This window comes from Schistosoma haematobium, chromosome ZW, assembly GCF_000699445.3.
Source record: "Schistosoma haematobium chromosome ZW, whole genome shotgun sequence".
NCBI classification, from domain to species: domain Eukaryota; kingdom Metazoa; phylum Platyhelminthes; class Trematoda; order Strigeidida; family Schistosomatidae; genus Schistosoma; species Schistosoma haematobium.
Genome location: NC_067195.1, coordinates 996,600 through 1,003,542, shown reverse-complemented (window position 1 = coordinate 1,003,542; position 6,943 = coordinate 996,600).

Genomic DNA, 6,943 nt, shown 5'->3' with positions numbered 1-6,943 from the left:
AAAGATTGTGACTAAGGTTATATTGGGGCGATCGGTGCACGATGCATATATGCCAACATAAGACTGATCAATTGCAGTCCTAAATAACCATGGGAAGATACAAGTAAAACAAACAACAAGTGAATTCATATCATTGATGTTTAGAATCATAGTTGATCAGTCTCTCTTTGGGTAGTAGCTAGCTATGGAATCCAGGATGCACATTTCTTAAACGTCAGTGGAAAAACTCAAACAACCAAAATAAATTAACTAAACTTAATCCTATCTCACAAGATACTGGCTATTTAGACTAAGTGGTTAAGTTGTTAACGTGATGGTGTTTGAAGCAAACGGTATTGGTTTGAAGTCTTGGAGAGAACATTAACTCTGAGATACATGTACATCCAGCTTACAAGCCCCCGAATATGAAGAAACGCGCATACTGGATTACACTTCCAGTCATTATCCATCTCTATATATTTCGAAAATAGTTTGTTCTATCACTGATTCACATCAATCGTGTTGCTTGTTATGTTTTAAGACAATCAGTTGGCCATAACGCATTCTTTAACGCTTACCCAACCTCCTATGGAACAGTAGAAAACAACTGTTATTGTGTAAGAACCTCTTGTGTCAATACTGAAATCATGTTTACAGAACCCATTTATTGAATGATTCTAAACAGCTTGAAACTTGCAGATACAATATCTACTCAAAAGCAACTTTCCATCACATTGATGAAAAGTCATTTTAGAAGGAAACAAACAATATAACACTATAAAGGTTATCTGGTGAGACTACAATTTATGAACAAACCAATCAAGTATACGAAAACAGGTCTTGGGTTTTGACGCATCCTGGATTCCATAGCTAGCTACTACCCAAAGAGAGACTGATCAACTATGATTCTAAACATCAATGATATGAATTCACTTGTTGTTTGTTTTACTTGTATCTTCCCATGGTTATTTAGGACTGCAATTGATCAGTCTTATGTTGGCATATATGCATCGTGCACCGATCGCCCCAATATAACCTTAGTCACAATCTTTATAAGTAAAGATGGATAGTGGCTAGCAGTGGAATGCAGGACGAGTAAAACAAGTAAAACAACACCAATTGAATTTAAACTTCACCCCAGTGCACAAGCAGGTGGATATCACGACTGATTAGTCAAGTGGATAACGCGATGGCGTTTGAAGCGAATGGTACTGGGTTTGAGTCCCTCTTGGAGTGAACGTCAACTCTGCGATGTAGGTACATCCAGTTGACGAATCCCGAATAGGACGAATCACTAGTCAAACTGGATTCTACTAGTAGTCACCATCAATCTCTGCTTAAAAATCTTATGACTTAAGGGTATTTCAATAGTCATTGTAACTAAAAATTAATCATCTGAGAATAATGTAGCATATATGCTACTGATAACGACAAATATAAGTAGTAGTATGTATCATTCATCAAAACTGGAATGTCTAGCGGTATAAGGTTAAAAAGATCAAAGAGCAAAACAAAAAGAACAAGAACCGAGAATAGTTGCTATGGCAACAAAGGATATTCTATTCTCATTTTATATTTAAATATATATTCGATCGTCTTCATTTGTATATTCTGAATTCCCTACAGCTTAATACTAAATAGATCAAACTAATACATTAATAATGATTGAAAGTTTCCAATGTTTGTTTTTCGTGTTTATAAATGTAAATGATGAAAGAAAAAAACTCTGAGGTGAAACTAAAAAAAAAATTTTTTTTTCACAAATAAAAAAAATTTCGGAAAAAAAAATCAATAGAGATTGTTTAAATTTTCAAATGAAATTACAGTTTCTATGCAAAAAAACAAAAAAAAGGAAGGAAAGAAAACATGAATTCATTCAAATATTTAGATAATTAACATAAATGAGGTTTGTTTGTTTTAACAAAGACTAATATCAGAATGAGTTTTGTGGAGAGTTTTAGAAATTTCACAGGTCGAAATCATGAGTCAATTGAAGCTAGACCACCATGGGAAATCTGGAAGCACTGGACGGCCGTTTCGTCCTAGTATGGGACTCCTCAGCAGTGCACATCCAAGATCCCGCACCACGCGGGGCTCGAACCCAGGACCTACTGACTTCGCGCGCGAGCACTTAATCACTAGACCACTGAGCCGGCATCCATGGTGGTCTAGCTTCAATCGACTCATGATTTTAATCTGTGAAATTTATAAAACTCTCCACATAACCCATTCTGATAATAATCAACTGCTCACTAGTGACTGACTTCAGGAAAGACTCCTGGAGTTCTAGTGAGAAGCCGTTACCAGTGGAGTTCAACCAGGTCTGTTGTGAGATAGTAACTCACTGAAGACAATGGCGCAACTTCGTGGATTGGTTGAAGTTAGACATTAACAAAGACTAATGTTTATTATCATTTCCCTTTAATCAATATAGGAGTATAGTGGTATAACTGAAAAATATTTGCTGCGGATTAAGGGTAGCGAATTATTGATCGGACCAAAGACGCGCAAACACGTAGAACGACCTAGGGTTCTGATTGGTCTCGCTTCCCTGTCTAGCCCAGCCAGATGAGTCCAGAACACAAGTTTCAGCCTCGGATTTATGAATCATTATATTTCAAACATACTTTGTTTATATACCAGTCAAGCAGACCACAACGTACCATAAAATAGAAAATAACATTGTACAATAATGGCCAGTAGGAAAATGACACGTTAAACAAATATTGACCAATAAGATGATACCATTTCATGTCCAAGGATAGCATTGGGCTTAACAGGATAATTTTTGGGATATTTTCCCGAATATCCCAACATATAGCATCTGAGATCGTGAGTTAATTGAAGCTAGATCATCATGGAAAATCTGGAAGTATTGGACGGCCGTTTCGTCCTATTGTAGAACTCCTCAACAGTGAGCATCCATGATCTCACCTCGAGAGTTTTAAATAAATGACCTATCAGTGTCGTGTGCAAGCGCTTAACCATTATACCACTGAACCAGCCGGCATCCAACGATATTAAGATCTAACTTTCACTAATTCACGAAATTGAGAGATACATCCATCATTGTCATCAGTGATTTAATATGTCACAATAGAGACAATTGAAATTCACTGGTCACTGCTTCTCATTAGAACTCTAAGAAATACCATGGTGATCTAGCTTTGATTGACTCATGATCTCAACTATTAAAATTACTATAATATCCACAAAAAACCCCTCCTGATATTAGCTAAGTATATTATCATTAAGTCAAATAAGAGAATGAATATATTGAATACATGTATTATGTAAAATCATTGATCGGAACAGATAATCAGAGAGACATAGCAAAGACGAGAGAATGAAACAAAACGGTATGCAGTAAAGAAGGTGTGTAAGGCAACTCTACTTAATCAACCGTTAATCAATAGTTATAGCCAAACAAAAAATAAGTTACAGGCGTATGAAGATTAAGATAAGAAATGTACATATATATGCTTACATAAAGATAGTCAAGATTAATAAGCGACTAATTAACAAGATGAAAATGTAACTCATGAAGAATCAAATAAATTGGCTTGTGCCCAGGTTAGAATAAGCTATGAAGATTTATATATCACTACAAGTTAATTGGTACAGTTTTACAGTGATATAATAATCATTTACAATATAAACTAACCATGATACCTAAAAAGAAGCATCGTTGATGAACAATGAAGTTCAGATGCAGATGTAAAGGCGAGGATTGGCAAACCAAGGGGCCTCATTCCTACAATTGAAGAACATATGGAACTCAAAACAACTTTCAACCAATATCAAAGTCAGAATCTTCAATACGAATGTCAAGGCAGTTCTACTGTACGGAGCTGAAACTTGGAGAACTACAACAACCATCATCAAGAAGGTACAAGTATTTATAAATAGTTGTCAACACAAGATACTCAACATCCATTGGCCGGATACCATCAGCAATAGCCTTCTGTGGGAGAGAACAAACCAACTTCCAGCTGAAGAAGAAATTAGGAAAAGACGATGGAAATGGATAGGACATACATTACGCAAATCGTCAAACTGCATCACGAGGCAAGCCCTAACTTGGAATCCTGAAGGAAAACGGAAAAGAGGAAGGCCAAAGAACACATTACGTCGGGAAATAGAAGTGGATATGGAAAGGATGAATAACAACTGGAAGGAGCTGGAGAGGATTGTCCAGGACAGGGTTGAATGGAGAATGCTGATGAGCGGTCTATGCTCCTTCACGAGGAGTATGATACCTAAAAAGTACTTGATATCCATCTCTCCTTAGCTAAGTATTCAAATCTTATAGTCATTCCAAAGATAAAGTATAGAATTATTGATCATCATCATAATCAACATTTCATATTTAGATTGTAAATCACACTTCTAACTTTAGTAAATTTTCTATCCAGTCGTAGTGGTAAAATTAAACGATAACGTCGAATGCTTATTGAAATTCTCAAATGAAATCATCTAATATTGTAGCATTCATTCATATGAAATTGTCGGACAATATTTGATACCGTATAGATACTGAAAAGTGATAGACGAATACTTTACAAAGTCACGGACACATCCTTAAAACATAGATCTACTTAGCTTAGTATATTTTCAAGTCATGATTCTATATAACACTTAACTTGATTGGTTAAATAAGTCTGTAATTTTCAGACAGGTTGATTAAATTTACTTGAATCTATCATAAAGACTAGTTACGTTTACATAAGTTAAACGAATCATAGAGCCATATAGACAAAATGTTGATCAGAATGATCTTATGAAGTTTAGGATACAGAACTGAGCGTTTTCAGAAGTTTCTAATAGTCATTAGATGAGTCCTTAGCCCAAAAAGATTGTGTGAAAACTTGAAATGGTACTGAGTTTGAGTCCCAGAGTGAACATCAAGTCTGAGATGCAGGTACATCCAGTTGACGAGTCCAAAATAGGACGAAACGCACATCCTGGATTCTACTACTAGCCCCCATCAATCTCTGCTCATAAAGCTTGTGACAATATCGATGCAATCCGTACACGATGCACATATGCCAACAAGAGACTGATCAACTGCTGTCCTAAATAACCATGGGAAGTTACAAGTAAAACAACACTGAATGAATTTAAACTTCACCCCATTGCACAAGCAGGTGACTATCAGGATTCAATAGCTAAGTGGAGAACGCAATGGTGTTTGAAGCGGACGGTACTGGGTTCGAGTTCCGGAGTGAAAATCAACACGGCGATGCAGGTACATCCAGTTGACGAGTCCAAAATAGGACGAAACGCACATCCTGGATTCTACTACTAGACACCATCAACCTCTACTTATAAAGCTTGTGACTTAAGGCAATATCGAGGTAATTTGTACACGATGCATATATGCCAACAAGAGACTGACCAATTACAATCCTAAACAATAATGGGAAGATATAAGCAAACAATACTAAGTGAAATCATATTATCTTCTGTTTATTACGTTTTCGAATCATACTTTCTAATTAATAGGTAATGCTTAAAGTACAGTTCGTAATCTATTGGTTGATAAGGGAGAAATGTACCTACTATAGATAATAATTATATACTACTTACTTACGCCTATTACTCCTAATGGAGTCCCTCCGGGGGCTACTGAGGGTCCCAAGCCCAGATAAAGGAGGAGGGTTGGACATTGGGTTAGCGACCCCATCCCGTAGAAAACTAACTCGCTAAAAAAACGCTAACCAGAAAAAATTATATACTACTAATACCATTATTTTATCATTAGCTTTATTTAATATGATGCATTTTTAGTCTCTCTTTTCTCTCTTACGCCTGTTACTCCTCGTGAAGGAGTATAGGCCACCCACCAGCATTTTCTACCTGACCCTGTCCTGGGCAATCCTTCCCAGCTCATTTCAGTTGTTAGTGTGCAGTTTTATGCATTTTTAGTACAATATAGAATTCTCAATACAGAGTATTTCAACAAATTTCCATTTCTTAATGGTTCATCGATTCTGACAATAAATATTGATTGATCTCCACAGTTAGAAGTTAGCCATCCAGTTAATCGACATCAAATTACTGTATATTCATTTCGATGTATATTGCCAACCACCTCGATATATTTGATTGTACTTTTGTTTTGTAACTTGTACAGTGAAAGGTCGTGAACTTTTCATAAACTCACTTTAATAGGTTATGAGACTAATAGGCATAATGATGTGTTAAAATAAACAACAAAAAAAAACTCAGATAACTTGTTGAAATATCTGAAGTTTGTGCTAATGATGTCATTCAGAAGAACAAAGAAAACTTCACAACTAAACCATCCAACTCAGAGAACAAAACTCTATCAAGATAGATGACAGGAATAGGTAACCTGGATATTTAAACAGGCCGCCTTACATGTATTATTATTATGTGTTTTGCAATCTGACCAATTGTCTCATCATTTTAACTAACTATAGTAAACTCTTTTTTTAACATTTTGTTTTCTTAGTTTCATAAACATAAGACACTCATCATTTGATAGTTCTACAATGGAATGAATGACCATGATCATAAGTGTCATATATCGTATTGTCAACAATTAAGTACCACTTTACTTGATCATATGAATTACATTTAACTTTTCATTTTAATAATTTTTCACAGATTGAAATCATGAGTCAATTGAAGCTAGACCACCATGGGAAGTCTGGGAACACTGGACGGCCGTTTCGTCTTATTGTGGGACTCCTCAGCAGTGCGCATCCAAGATCCCGCACCCCGCGAGATTCGAACCCAGGACCTGCTGGCTTCGCGCGCGAGCACTTAACCATAAGACCACTGGGCCGGCATCCAACGGTGCTAATGTCTAACTTCAACCAATCCACGAAGTTGCGCCACCGTATACCATTGTCTTCAGTGAGCTGATATCTCACAACAGACCTGATTGAACTCCACTGGTAACGGCTTCTCACTAGAACTCCAGGAGTATCTCTTG